The sequence below is a fragment of the Phyllobates terribilis genome, unplaced genomic scaffold, assembly GCF_046119375.1.
Source record: "Phyllobates terribilis strain yellow unplaced genomic scaffold, ASM4611937v1 Scaffold_5__5_contigs__length_657084704, whole genome shotgun sequence".
NCBI lineage: Eukaryota > Metazoa > Chordata > Amphibia > Anura > Dendrobatidae > Phyllobates > Phyllobates terribilis.
The window spans coordinates 17,739,480-17,755,320 of record NW_027362765.1 but is presented as its reverse complement, the minus strand read 5'-3'; the positions used below and the strand labels follow the sequence as shown (position 1 = coordinate 17,755,320).

Below are 15,841 nucleotides of genomic sequence, written 5' to 3'. Positions count from 1 at the left end.
TCCGCAACCTCATCAGGAGCATGCCCAGGCGTTGTAGGGAGGTCATACAGGCATATGGAGGCCACACACAATACTGAACCTCTTTTTGACTTGTTTTAAGGACATTGCATCAAAGTTGGATCAGCCGTAGTGTGTTTTTCCACTTTAATTTTGTGGGTGACTCCAAATCCAGGCCTCCATTGGTTAATAAATTTGATTTCCATTGATGATTTTTGTGTGATTTTGTTGTCAGTACATTCAACTTTGTACAGAACAAAGCATTCAATGAGAATATTTCATTCATTCAGATCTAGGATGTGTTATTTGAGTGTTCCCTTTATTTTTTTTGAGCAGTGTATATTCCTGATTCCACAAAGCATATCATATCTGTACCTGTTTAGAGCTAATTAATGCTTTGTTCTGTTGTCAACACACTTTCAGAGTATCCTGAATGGTCTGCTGCCAGCAGAAATACTATCTGTTGAACTAGGATATTCTTGGGATCTTTCTTCAGGTGTAAGATCTTACAGGGGTGCTCTCTCTCTATCAGAGGATTCCTTGGTTATTGTCTCTCAGGTGCTGTCATGGGTGAGGCGAAAAATGCTAATTACTTACTGGTAATTTGATTTTCCGGAAACCCATGACAGCACCCCTATTTTTCCCTCGCTCTGGCTTATGGTTGGTGGTGGTTCTCAATTTTCTCTTCTCACAAGAATAAGCTTGAGTGAGTAACGGCCAAAAGTTTTGCTTTTTTTTTTAAAGTGTGATTACTTCTGTCTGGTTGCTGTGATGCCATTTCCCTGGTGATGAATTGAAAGTGCATGAAGTTCTCATCATGCAAGACCTTAGTTTTAACCAAAATGCTATTGAATATAGGTATGGTCATTTCATTAAAGAAAATTGTATGGCAAAAGTTTTGCATATACTATTTATTGATCACAACATAGAGAGTAATTCATGGTTTACAATGCCATAACTTAGTATTTTTTAGCATAGCCTCTTACTTTAATTACTGCAGCACACCGACGGGGCATTGAAGCCACTCGGGTATTCAAGTCATCTTGAGGGATCGTGCTCCATTCCATTTGCAAATCTGCAAACTATCCATCTTTATTGCTATGGGTACAGGCCCCAACTCATTGCCCTAACTCATCCCAAAAGTGCTCTATATGGTATAAATCAGGTGACTGGCTTGGCCATTGCAACAGTCGAACATTTTTATTTGCTAACCAATTTTTGACTAAATTGGATGTGTGTTTAGGATCATTGTATTGCTGGAATCTCCATCCCCTACCTACTTTGGTTTTACCATGTGGCAGCATTACATTCTCCAGTATATCCTTGTACATGGCAGCATTCATATTTCCATCAATTCTATGGCGAAGGCCAATGGCAGATGCAGAGAAGCAGCTCCAAACCATGACATTGGCATCACCATGTTTCACTGTAGGTTTTTGGTACCTTACATCATTACATTTTCCAATTGGGCAGTATATATAGTGCTTGTCATCACTACCAGACAGATTGAACTTGGATTCATCTGACCACAACAACGTAGACCAATCTGTCTCTTTCCATTAGCTGTGTTCTTTGAAAAACTGAAGTCGGACCTTTTGAGTTCTTTGCAGAGATGAAAGGTTTTTTGACTGGAACTCGTGCATTCAACTCTACTGCCCTTAGATGTCGCACCACAGCTTGGCAACTCCCTTTGACCTCATATTCTTCGTTCTGACTTTTTCTTAATAATGTGATCAATTCTGGAGGAAGTTTTCCATGGTCCACTTCTAGGTTTGTCAGCTTTTCCATAACCTTCTTTTTCTTTCTTTATGTAAGGCAGCGCTAGTCATCACGCTGGGGGACACTCGCTTCACCGGGTCAATTAAAGCACACATGCAACATTTTCCAGTAACATGAAATTCAGCAGTTTATTACACTTCATAACTGCTTATAACATAGTCCATCTCAGTGGCTCACCGGCATGTATACACACATAATATCCAAGAGCCTTTCAAGTGGCTGACAGGCCCACTTGGCTCCAGTTACAGCCTTCAGCAAAGTAACTATATCAATGTCCATATAACGCACCGCTTTTACCTTTCGCCAGGTCTAGCGGTTTCCATCAGTTTTGTTCTGCCACAGCTGTGGCTTTACGGCTTCCCAGATGGGGGTCTCCAGCCCTCGTACCTTCCAAGGCTACTGGCATCTGTTACACACACAGGGATCCAGCCTCTGCCTTTCAGGACTCTTGTCTTCCAAGCCTCTTGCCCTCCAAGGCTACTGGCATCTCTTACACACAGGGATCCAGCCTCTGTCTTTCAGGTTTCACCAGGCTTCACCAGGCCTCTCTAGGCCTCACTAAGCCTCTCCAGGCTAACGGTGTCCCACACACGAGGAACAGGTCTCACACCTTTCACACCCTGTTTCAAAAGCACCAGGGTTTATATATCCTTCAGTGCACACAGGGCCTGCAATGATGTCACAGTCATGTGATCAGTCCTTCAGTGCACACAGAACCTGTACTGATGTCACAGTCATGTGATCAGTCCCTCTGAGGGAGAGGTACATGGTCAGCCAGAACACCCTGGACTATTACAGTAATGCTGCAAGCCGCTGCATTACATTTACTATATGTGACACTTGACTCTGAGAACAGTAGAATTCCATATCTGCCTCTTTTTGGCTTTTGCCTGACTTCACTCTCAGACTTCACTCTTCCTGACATCTGGTGATAAATTTGGCTTGGTCTTTGCCATGTTTTAACCTAAGAACACAAAAAATAAATACAATTTTAGCCAAAATTCGACCACCCATGACAAAATATGCAAAATATTTGGACCAGCAAATGTTGAAAACTAACACATAAACAAGTGGTTATATGTTCAGTTAAATTTACAAAACCTCTTTTTTGGGTAACAAATCGTTTTTGAAATGACTCTTGAGAGTCCTAGAAAATTGAGTTTTATATAGCATCAAAAACCACATACAAGAATTCACACAAAGCGGAATGCAAAAATTATTATTTTTCTTTAAAATGTTGATGTAGCCCCAATTTATTTCATTTTCACAAAGGCTAATAACAAACAGATGGACCTTACAAATTATTTTCCAACTTCTTCTGAATCTGACTTCCTATATGAATCTGAATCCCTATATATGGTTGTACACTACTGTGTGGGAACATGGCAGGGTTTTGAAGGGAAGGTGCACCATTTACCTGTTGCATTGTAGATTTTTCTGAAATAGTTTGCAGATACAATGTACTGGGGCTCTGGTTGTGGTCACCTGGCAGCTGAAAAGATGGTTACTATGATCTGGCTTGGCGCTATTTACTTTGCTTTCCAGATCCCAGGGATTGCCTTAGCCTTCATCCTTTAACCCATATACATGGATCTGGACTTACACAGAGACTCCTAGCCTTGTGCCACGGTGTTACATTCTTTTCTGTTGTGTGAGATGTCAAGAAGAATAGTCATTTAGCCTTTTCAGAACCAGGAGGGCAGAAAAAATACAAAATCAGAAGCCACAATAGTAGTCAGTAAAGAGATCTGGATCACAACAGGAAACAAATACACAAGCCGGGAGCTGAGCACAGAGGACTAAACCAGAGGAAAACAAGGCTGTATCTGGCAGCCTCTGCAATATGCTCCAAGCTTTGTTAGGGTGTGATGCTTTTCAATTTTCAAGAAGCAGGGAGCTGAGTACTCCAGCAGGACAGCACACATCCATACTGCCAAAGTGGATACTACAGCTCCAGGCTGGACAGAACATGCAGCGCCCAGAGCTTCTGGTTCCGACATCTTTTCTATCAACAGCGCCATCTGCAGAATGAATAAGGCGGCGCCTGGTGACAGAAGCAGATGTCACAGGAGCAGATCCCAGAAGAGAAGATACACACCATTTACAGAATCCTTAATATGACTAAATGGCAGAAAACCAGAGCTGTAAAAATCCACATAAAGTTACTACATTTTGGAAATTATAACCCTTATTGAATTAATCTATAGGAGTAGTGAATGTTGGAGAGTGAAAATTCCAAATATGCCATTTTATTACCCAACATATAGTGCCCAGATTGTGCTCCAGTAGACAAACACACAGTAAATTAAGTGGGTTCTTCTCACTGTCGTAATATAGTAATACCAAATACATGGATGCTAAATGTGATTTGGTCATTGCAAGGCTCAGAAGCAAGGGAGAGATTTGACTTTGGGAAAGCGGATATTGCTGGATTGGTTTGTGGAAGCCATGTTGGTTTTCAAGAACCTTTGAGACACAAATAATGTGGAAACCTCTCTTATTTCATTGACAGATGATGGACCTGAGTGGGGGGCTTGTTTTTTGTGAGATGACAAAGTTTTTATTATTTTCACCCACATAACATTTTTTGGTTACTTTTTATGCCATATTTGGGATTCAGAATGAACAAAGAGTTGAACACCACGTTCCACTACTATGAGGTTTTCTATTGGACTGTAAACTGTCATTGTCTTGGAGAATAATTAACAGTTTTTACATAACCTACCATTTTTACAGACAATTTTAAGTAGAAATATTCAAGTATATAAAACTCGAGAATAATTGCTTAAACAATAATATCTGGTTATTTTTTTGGCAGATGACTGTACCAGGAGATCAGAGGGACAACTGACATCTTCAATTTTTAAATCAGATGATCTTGAGATCCCACAGGATACAATTGAAGTGAATGCCATTACTCCAGATATACCATTATTCCTTCACAGCAAAGATCTGTCATCTGATCCTTGGAAACAGCTCCTGTTTTCTGATTCATTACCGACTACTAAGGAAAATCTAAGTCACAAAATAAGCATTATAAAACAAACTGTCCCTAAAGCAAAAAAGTCATTTTCACGTTCAGAATATGGAAATAGTTTTCCACTCAAAAAGTCTTTTCTTAAACTTGAAAAAATTCACACAGCGCAGAATAGATTTTCTTGCTCCATGTGTGGGAAATGTTTTAAAGGGAAATCAAATCTTGTTAGTCACCAGAGAACTCACACAGGTGAGAAGCCTTTTCCGTGTTCAGAATGTGGGAAATGTTTTAACCATAAATCAGATTTTTTTAGGCACCAGAGAATTCACACAGGGGAGAAGCCTTTTTCATGTTCAGAATGTGGAAAATGTTTTAACCAGAAAGCACCTCTTGATAGCCACCTGAGAACCCACACAGGGGAGAAGCCTTTTTCATGTTCAGAATGTGGAAAATGTTTTAACCAGAAAGCGCCTCTTGATAGCCACCTGAGAGCTCACACAGGGGAGAAGCCTTTTTCATGTTCAGAATGTGGGAAATGTTTTAACCATAAATCAAATTTTGTTAAGCACCAGAGAACTCACACAGGGGAGAAGCCTTTTTCATGTACAGAATGTGGGAAATGTTTTGTACAGATATCACATCTTAATCAACATCAGAGAACTCACACAGGGGAGAAGCCTTTTTCATGTTCAGAATGTGGGAAATGTTTTGTACAGAAATCACATCTTAATAAACATCAGAGAACCCATACAGGGGAGAAGCCTTTTTCATGTTCGGATTGTGGAAATTGTTTTGTGAAGAAATCATCTCTTCTTAGTCATCAAAGAATTCACACATTGGAGAAGCCTTTTTCTTGTTTATAATGTTGGAAATGTTTTACATGGAAATCAACTCTTAATAAACGTCAGAGAACTCACACAGTGGAGAAACCTTTTTCATGTTCAGAATGTTGGAAATATTTTAACTGAAAATTGTATCTTTTTAAAGGGGTTGTCCAATATTAGGAAAACCCTTTTGTAATTCCTCGTGTTTGACCTTGTTAAAATAAAAATACTCATACTCACTTTCCCTTTCCGTTCCTGCACCATTCCAGTGGTGCTGTCAATCACGTTCCCGGGGCTCATGTGAGATTGTTACTTCACACGAGCCCTGCGCCCAATCAGCGCCAGCTTCACTATCCCCGCCTTCCAACTTACTGAACAGGAAGCAGGAAATTTCCGGAGGTTCTCCCGTGAATGGTAAGTGGAGATCCCCACAGAGAGATTCAAATGGAACCGCTTGATTAGCATTCAGGTTACAAATCTCGGTATCGAATAAAAAATAGTGTTTTTATTTAAAAATAGTACAATCACGGAGATTTTTAGAATTATCGCACAACTCTTTTCTGCTCCCAAGGAGCCTTCATTGGGTGCATATGGAACTGTGCAATATACAACCTTTATATACCCCATTTTACTTGGTAGGAGGTGGAGTTCCCACCGCATGCTGAGATCACATTAATTATTGCAAACAGCTGGTACAAACCTCTGATCGTGCACACATACTCGTAGCTATGTGAGCACCTCGTTAGAGAAGAAACACCCAAACAATAGTAGACTGTTTTTTAGATATTGAAACAAATCCCTACATTTATCCTTTTCTTTTAATATTTAATCAAGTGTATATTAGCATAATAATAACTCATGGATAAATATAAGTGTATAATTGCCCTACTACAATTTGACTCAATGCCTAAAATACAGTATATCTATTTGTGTATTGAATATGGACAGTTTAGCCATATAACCTTTGCTATTATCCGATTGCAAGGTCACACCATACATTTTTACCATTAACATTCATCTTTTAAAAAATTATTTTCTCCCATATGAAATTAACCCTTACCATTATATTTTTCAGCAGAACACCTCTGTTCAATGATTATTCAGTATCCGTTCCAAATTTGTCACATTTAGAGGTTTTAGCATATACTTCCTAATATTCAAACATCCTCCATGGTACATATAAATATATTTGATGAATCAATACTGTGTTCTACTCATTATTGTACATGTACATCAATGCCTTCTGAAAAATGAATGTACTGAAACAGAATATTTTTATTGAAAATATATAGATTATCACAATTCCCTTTCCTTTGATTATATATCTCAGCGGCTGTCTTTTTTATTTGGAGATAGGGATATATTCATCCCAGAGAGACCGCGCAAGCTTCCATCCCTGCAAGGACGCAAACTTACTCACCGTCCAGGCCATCCGTCTGCACCTCCTGCTCCGGCTCCAGCATCCCAGGGTCTGCACATGCCAGACACGTCCCATGGCGGAGCGCTTAGGGTGCTCTTCTTGTCTCTAAAAGAGAAAGTGTGCACTTTCCTAAACATTCACCAGTCAAAATCTGGGAAACAGTACGTACGGCACCGCCACCTGTTGGGAGCTGCCTGAGTAACATTAGTGCAAAGTCAGTTATTTCTTGCCTGCCTGTTTTTAGGTTCCCTTGCCCATTTTGCCAGTTCTCTATATTGTATTGCCTAGTCTGTAACCCGCCTTGATACCGGACCCATCTGCTATCCAAAAACCGCATAGTCTATACCAGTACCAGTGGGTGTCCCATCTGCTATCCAGAAGCTGCAGACTCTGTATGGGCACCAGTCCTGTGCTGCCTGGGACACTTGCCGAACCAGCGTCCCTGACCTTTGGGGTCAATTGCTACTGTTCCGGAAACTGCCCTGGAGTGGTACCTGGCAGCTACCTGCTGCACAAGCCTGACCTCACCATCAGAGGCTCCAGTGAAAACCAGGTACCTGTTTAGTTACGCTCCTCCAGGGTAAGCCTGGCTAGAGGCACAGGTGGTTCACGATCCACTAGCATTACAATGTATACTATAATCATGTTGTCGAACTCCCACAGCTTCTAAACATTTAAGATAAATCACCTAGAATTGAAATTTCATTAAGGGGGAACCATCCATATGTGACAAGAAGAATTTGCCGCCACATCTACAACTTAAATAGTTGCCAATTAATTTAACTGGACAAAATGAACGTGAAAATGAGTGTAAGGGAACCCAAGTGCCCCTCCCCGCTGGGTCTCTTTTTGATATGTGAATATGGAGATGTATCGCATTATCCCCAATGACCACGTCGCCAAATAGTACGCCACCCACTGACCTATTTTTGAACTTGGAATCAATTCACTAATATGTAAGGTGCCAAAAAAATTGCGAACACAGCAGACAAGAGACATGACTCAAAATGGGAAAAACAAACCAATGGCTTAAGGGAAATCATACTACCCAGTACTCGTAGATTCTCTGCGTTCCTTGCTAGGTTGAGACCTTTTCCACCTTTTGAAGCCTATCTAACAGTAAATACCTTTGTAATATTCCGCCGTCCTAATAGTTGAAAATAAAAAGCCAAACCAGATAAACGCAGTTGGGCAGAAAACCCTGAATCCCACTTATTGTATAGTTGCAAAAAAAAAAACTAGATTGTTAATTCAAGTTTGGACTGGCAGCAATTATGGACTTACCATAAGATTGCCATGTTGAGGGTGCAACTGAGGATCGAACTAATGGCATCCACTGTTCTCTACTAGGTCCCATAGGGAAGACGGGCAAGGCAAGCCCACCTGATAGGTATTAGGGAGAAGCTCTCTGAAAACCTGCCAATTAAAGCTTGATAATGCATCAGCAATACTATTATTAATTTCAGGAATGTGACTGGCTCTAAACCAGAAATTTCTGCATAAACACATCAGTGCTAGGTGGCGAAGAAGGCTGAGTATCGGAAGTGAAGATGAAGATAAACAATTTATGCAATGGGCCACAATTAGGTTTTCTCCCCAAAACACACACGTTTTTATTGGCCAGATAGCCACCCCATACTTCTACCGCTGCAAAAATAGGAAAAATTTTTAACAAAGTAAGTTTTTTACAAAAACCTTGATTACCAAGGATTGTACCAAAATATGTTGAACCTTCTGCATCAGAAAATAAATTAAGCTCCTGGTTAGAGACCTCAGGAGACATGAAAAAAGAGCATTAAAAAAAAATTGAGAAGCTTTTCCAAGCCTCTACGTGCACCTGCAAAGATCTGGTTATCCAAATTCTATGGCGGGGAAGAGATGCCCCTCTTGTTGCCAATCACAAGGGCCATGAAAAAACCCTACTTACTGCCATGATATGGCAGGCAGAAATCCAGCAACCCTAGTAATGATTGTATTTGTCATAGTGTAACTTTAACAGAACAAAAACCCTTGATCTTGTGCATAAACTTCTCAATTTTCTCTAATGGTAAATGGAAATCCATTGCCACATTGTCTATCTCAATTCTCAAGAAAGACAGGGTGGTAACAAGGGCCAATAGATTTTTCTGAAGATAAAAAGACACCGAAACATTGAGTAATGATTTTGAAATAATCTAATAACTGTTGGAATAATACCAAATCTTTTGGACCCACAAATAAAAAATCATCCAAATAATGGGTAAGGGACCTATTACCAATCTCGAATCTAACAGCCTAATCCAGGAAGGAACTAAAAAGTTCAAAATACTAACATGAAATTGAACAACTCATTGTGAGGCACGTATCAAAATTATAACCATCATCAACCTGACAGCCCAAGAGATGAAAACAATCAGAATGAAAAGGTGGACTCAATATCAGATTTTGCTAAAAGAGCCCCGGCCCTAGCCTACGGGATTAACGTGACTGCCCTGTCGAAGGAGACGTACAATACTGAGGCATCCTTGAGGGAGATCCCATCATTACCAGAGTCACCCTTAGGGTGGGATAAATGGTGTGTAAGTCGGAACGTACAAAGTTCTTTTTTTGGAACTGCGCCCAATGGTGAAACTCTAAATTTCCAAAATGACAGTGATTGAAATGGTCCATCAATTCTGCCTAATGCTACCCCTTTATTGATTTTATTACGGAGTATCTCAGGGTATTCTTGGGTTGGATAATAAAGAACCTTCAAGGAATATCGCAGCAAGAGACTTCTTTTCCAGCAGCGCAGCTGATTTTAAACTTGATTTTTATCCTATTTCAGAAAGCTTCCATCTGGTGGATTCCTCCCCCAGCCACGAGGCAGCAGCAGCAGCAGTTGGTTATTTAAACCTTTACAATGCTTGTGTCTGTACACAACCACCCCAAGTGAGCCAACCCTATTGTATGGTCCACCTCCTATATTAGGGATTTACACTATTGTACGCATCTACCTCCACAGTTATTGTTTCTCCTTATTGTTAGGGAAGCTTTGTGAATTTTGTCAAGAGGAAGAAAACATTTCATGAGTCTCAAGTCCAGAACAATCCCCAGGAATAACAGACTTTAAAGTGGAATCAGACTGGATTTTGGGAAATAATCCAGCCTAGATGAGTCATGATCTTCACTACTTGCTCTACTTTGACCCAATTTTTCTGTTGTCCCTGAACCTTCACTTCTGTTGGAGCTACAATCAACAAATGGTCCAAGTAAGCAATGAAGAGAATATCCTTTTCTCAGTTATGAGCTGCCATCTCTGCCATGATCTTGATGATGATCCAAAGGGTAGATAAATTCTAAATGGTGGGTCCCGATACTAGAAATGAGATATTTTTCCCTTGAATAATGTTACTGCTCCAAGGAATCTTTTATAGTCCTTGTGAATTAGTTCTTGGTAATATGCATTCTTTATATCTGCTACATCAGTCCTGAAAAAGAAGGTCTACTGTAGACTTTATAGTTTACATTTTTAATTTCTTACAAACAAGGTGTCTGTTTAGACTTTTGAGGTTTGTGATACATTCTGAACTCCCCATTTGGTTTTTTGAAGAGATTATGACCTGGTAATTTGGACACCAGAAATCTTAGCGAGGGTTGGGATCTGAGCTCTTTCTTTAATTTGACCCTTTGGCATTATTTTGTTGTGCAGCAGCAACTTCTCCCCAAGGGAATTTAACCACACTGGAGCTCTCAGAGAAGCAGACAGCTTTTGAGCAGCATGTGACCAGCCTTAAAATTGTTCTTCAAAGAGAACTTCGAGCTCACATGTTGAGTATAGCATGAACTGACTAGTATCAATTGTGGTGATGTCACTGAGAAGAAGACAGAACGGCGTTGGACACCATAGAGAGCAGCGGTAGGTAATGTAATGCAGCGGTGTTTGCACAGTGTGGTAAAGAGGCAGTGACCCAGATTACTCCAACTTAAAAGTCTTTATTTTGGCTACGTACAACGAAAATGCAAACGTTATCCTCTGGATCACAACCGGATCATCCAAACAGTCCTTAACACTCCGTCGGCGACGACATCACCGTATATCCCGTGGGTGTATCCGTGGCTTTGTTTTCCGTGGCTCTGGTCTGTGTTCAGTCTCACACAGGGACCTGTGCTACAGAGAGCTCCTACTATCAAGCTTGCAAACTAAAAACTGACAGCTCAAACCTTTACTGCAGGTTTAAATGAAAACTGTGGACATGGGCCACTTGTAAGACCTGGACTGGTGGGAGAGACCTCACTTGGGAGCGATCTGAGGTATCACTGGAACTGTTTCTATTTAACCCCTTAACGACCACTGTAACACACTTTTACGGTGGTCATTAAGGGTCGCTGTGGAATAGGAGTATAGCGCCGCCCTGCGGCGATTCCTGCGGGTGCCAGTACAGAGGTACTGCAGTGTATGAGACCAGCAATCAAAGTGAAAATCACACATGTCCCATAGTGGGACTTGGTGAAAAAGTGAAAAAAAAACACCCAATGTGCACACAAATCACTAAAATCCGTTTCGCTGCTCAAAACGCAGCGTTTGTGACAAAACAAAAAGAGACACAAAATGTACACATAATTAGTATAACCGCGTCCAGAATGACCCGCTCTATAAAACTGTCGCATAATTTAGTCTGTTTGGCGAATGCCGTAAAAACATAAATAAAAAATACGCCAAAAATGACGCTTTCATCATACTGACTCACCAAAAAAGTGAATAAAAAGCGATCAAAAAGTCGTATGTAAAAAACAATTATATAAATAAAAACACCAAACTGTCCCGCAAAAAAACAAGCCATAATATGGCTCATTTGGCAAAAAAATAAAAAATGTACAGCTCTCAGAATGTGACGATGCAAAATCAAGTTCTTTTTTTGTAAAATACTGTTTTTAGTCTGTAAAAATAGCTAAACACAAAAAAACCCAATATAAATCTGGTATCGCTGCAATTGTACCGGTCCGACGAACATATCGGTCTTATCACTTTTTCTGCACGGCGCAAAAAATAAAAACAATAACTGAATTGCTGTTTTTTGTACATTCTGTGTCTGAAAAATCTGAATAAAAAGTGATCAAAAATTACTATGTTCCCCAAAATGGTACGAAAAAAATCTGCAACTCGTCCTGCAAAAAAGAAGCCATCATACAGCTCTGTTCATCAAAAAGTAAAAAAGTTACAGCTCTTAGAATATGGTGACGTAAATAACTACTTTTTATTAGAAAAAAGCATTTTTACTGTGTGATGGCAACAAAACCTAACAAAGCCCATATAAATCTGGTATCACTGTAATCGCACCAACCGGAAGAATAAATCCGCCTTATCACTCATACCGCACTGTGAACCCTGAAAAAACAAAAATAAGAACTATTCTGGTACTGTTGTCTATTTCTTCATTCTGTCTCCAAAAAAATCGGAATAAGGTTCGGCTCACGTTTATCCTGCGCTCTCCGCTGAGCGCTTATATTGGGGTTTCCATGTAAATTTACCAAAACCGCAATTCAGGCAAAAAACCCAGATGGAGCCACTCACTTATGAGGCCGATGGAGTCCCTTTGGACTCATCTCTGTTCCGGTGCTGTACCATTATTTTAGTTGTTTTTTTTAGCGCACAAGTGTGGACAACCACAGATCTCTGTGTGCCTAAAAAGATGGAGACCACCGGAGCAGACATCAAACGGACTCCAAAGTGTCTCCCTCTGCCTCTTTGTGGAGGGTGGTTCCGTTGGGGGTTTCGTCTGAATTTCATTTTTGTGGGATTTACACGGAAACCCTGTTGTAAGTGCTCAGCATAGACTTGCGATTCTGTCTTATTCTGGAAGCAATCAAAAATGATGTACCCCAAAATGTTACCAATAAAAACCCTAATTTATCCCACACAAAACCAGCTCCCTCTCAGGTCCATCATCTGTCACTTAGACTATAGGGGGTCCCACGTTACTGGTAGAAAAAGACCCTGGAAAAGCGACATGGCTCCCACCCCCTCAATTAAAATCCAGTGAATTCTGCACTCCCAAATCCAAATGCCCCCTCCTTCTGAGCCCCACTGTGCCTAAACCGCAGTAAGAGGCCACATGTTTGACATTATTGTAGCGGGGAGCGCATTTAATTTATGGGGTGTGTGTCACCAGGAGAAATGTATGGGGGCACTACATTTTTTGGGGGCACAATCTATGGGCACTAAACTGGCATATTTGGAATTCTCTGGAATAAAGCATAGCGTGGATGTTACATAATAGTCACTGCAGAGTAGATGATTTCATTGAGTTGTGTAATTTCTACAATGGGGTCACTTTTGGGGTTTTTGTGCTGTTCTGGCACCTTAGGGGCTTCACAAATGTCGCCCACAAACTATTGTATAAAAATCTATGCTCAAATGGTGCTCCTTCCCTTCCAAACCCTGCCGTGCGCCCAATCAGTGGTTTTCCCCCACATATGGGATATCGGCATGCTTATGAGAAATTGCTCAACAAATTTGTGGTCCATTTTCGCTCGTTACCCTTGTGAAAATAAAAAAATTGGGTCTGAAGTAAACATTTTGTGAAAAAAAGTTAAATGTTAATTTTTTCCTTCCAGTTCCTGTGAAGCACGTGAAGGGTTAATTAACTTCTTGAATGTGGTTTTGAGCTCCTTAAGGGGTACAGTTTTTAAAATGTTGTCACTTTTGGGTATTTCTGTCATATAGATCCCTCAAAGTCACTTCATATGTGATGTGGTCCCTAAAAAAATGGTTTTGTAAATTTTGTTGGAAAAATGATAAATCGCTGGTCAACTTTTAACCCTTATAACTTCTGAATAAAAAAAAAAAATTGGTTCCAAAATTGTTTTGATGTAAAGTAGATATGTGGCAAATGTATTTATTAACTATTTTGTGTGACATATCTCTCTCATTTAAGGGCTGAAATGAAAATTCAGAGTTTGAAAATTGCAAAATTTTCTAAATTTTCTCCAAGTTTCTTTTTTTTTTTCACAAGTAAAAGCAAGTCTTATTGAAGAAATTTTACCACTATCATGAAGTACAAAATTTAATTAAAAAAAAACAGTCTCAGAATCAGTGGGATCCCTTGTAGCGTTCCGGAGTAATTACCTCATAAAGTGACAGTGGTAAGAATTGTAAAATTTGGCCCGGTCATTAAGGACATAATTGGCTCCATGCTTAAGGGGTTAAAGTCCGGCTGGTTTATTTCAGTCCTCATAAACGACATCACAGGAAAACTTAAATACAGCCTTTGTCCGGCACAAAGTGAAACATAATGTAACAAGTCCATACAATAGTGCTGGTTAGTCCGCCTGGCTTAGAGTCCAGCTTTTTAGTCCTTTAGCAAAGGTACTGAATCCAGGAGATCTGTACACCTTCATACACACAGACATGTGTGAGACAAACAGGTCTCATTTTACAAAGTGAACCATACAAAGGGGTGGAGATATGGTGAGCAGCCGTCTCTCCCAACTCTTCAGTTGCTCACAATCTACCGGTCATGGCCGATTAACCCCATTCTAGTCCTATATATACAAAATCAATATTCCAGGTTTATCTCCCATCCACTTAGTGTCCTATAGCCTTCTTACATACCTTCCCCCTGGAGCCTTGCAGTGCTGGGGTCCTGGGTTCAAATCCCACCAAAGACAACATCTGCAAGGAGTGTGTATGTTCTCCCCGTGTTTGCGTGGGTTTCCTTCCGGGTACTCCGGTTTCCTCCCACACTTCAAAAACTTACTGGTTGGGAATGTAGATTGTGAGCCCTAATGGGGACAGTGCCCATAATGTCTGTAAAGCACTGTGGAATTAATGGCGCTATATAAGTGAGTAAAATAAATAAATAAGTATTTGGCGGCCTCTTTCTCGATGGCACATTTTTTTTTGATTTATAGAGAACCCTGCCTTCCTGAGAGCATCAAACACCACCTGGACCTTTCCCAGATGACTTCCCCAATCTGGGTTGAAGATTACAATATCATCCAGGTATGCCACAGCTTAATTCTTATGGGATGCCAGAATCCAGTCCCAACGGAATCCGGACATATTGGAAGCAACCGTCGGGCGTAGAGAAAGCCGTCTTCTCCTTGGCTTCTTGTGACATGGGGATTTGCCAAATATCTCTTTGTTAGATACAAGAGATCCAAGGTGGTTATGTACCCTGCTGGCCCAACTCTCTCGATCAGCTCATCGACAAACGACATCAGATATGCATCGAACTTGGAGACTTTGTTCAGCTTTTGATAATCATTACAGAATCCCCATTCTTCATTGGGTTTTGGACAATCAGGTTAGACCACTCGCTCTTAGATTCCTCAATGACTCCAAGACTTTCTCAACGGGCCTCTTGAATTTGGTAGGGCTTCGAATTCAACAACACTAAAAAAGAACCACCTACTATATACAACAACTTTAATCGAAAAATCTTAAAAAGGGCGGCTTTTTTAATTATCAAACAGGGATAGGTCATAGAAATGATCGATATGGGTACTGGCCCTAATTTCGGCCTGATGGTTACCTTACCTTGTCTCAGAGGTTGGCACCCTAGGAAATGATGTGGCGCCCTCGCTCAATGCTAGCTTGCCCCGGCACTGCCCATAACTGACCCTGTAAAAAGAAAGCACCACCGTGAAAAAACAACAATCAAGAATACGTGATCTTAAAAACCCCAACAGTGTATATACAGAAATAATCACATCAAGGATACTATTTTAATGTCAATCCTGTCCTTCATTAAATAAATAGTGAACATCAAGAGCATTTCCTGGCTAGAACAGACAGAAGTTGTGTTTGGTTTGTCAAGTACAGTATGTCACAGATATGGACACTTGGGATACTGACCCTAATTTTGGCCTGATAGAATCCCT

At 40.4% G+C, this 15,841-nt stretch overlaps 1 protein-coding gene and 2 long non-coding RNA genes across 3 annotated transcripts in view; 2 read left to right on the top strand and 1 right to left on the bottom strand.

Annotated features, from left to right (window-relative positions):
* Positions 1-4,698, top strand: part of LOC141270607 (uncharacterized) — a 31,754-nt gene extending 27,056 nt beyond the window's left edge. The window contains exon 3 of the long non-coding RNA XR_012321707.1: positions 4,595-4,698. This is a non-coding gene — a long non-coding RNA (uncharacterized lncRNA). The remainder of the gene's footprint in view (positions 1-4,594) is intronic.
* Positions 1-15,841, top strand: part of LOC141270499 (uncharacterized) — a 228,608-nt gene that overhangs the window by 55,896 nt on the left and 156,871 nt on the right. The gene's annotated exons all lie outside the window — the stretch shown is intronic.
* LOC141270609 (uncharacterized) lies at positions 1,714-15,582 on the bottom strand. The gene is made up of 3 exons (XR_012321709.1): positions 15,498-15,582; positions 6,998-7,102; positions 1,714-2,740 (listed from the first exon to the last, which is right to left on the bottom strand). It is a non-coding gene; the product is annotated as an uncharacterized lncRNA (long non-coding RNA).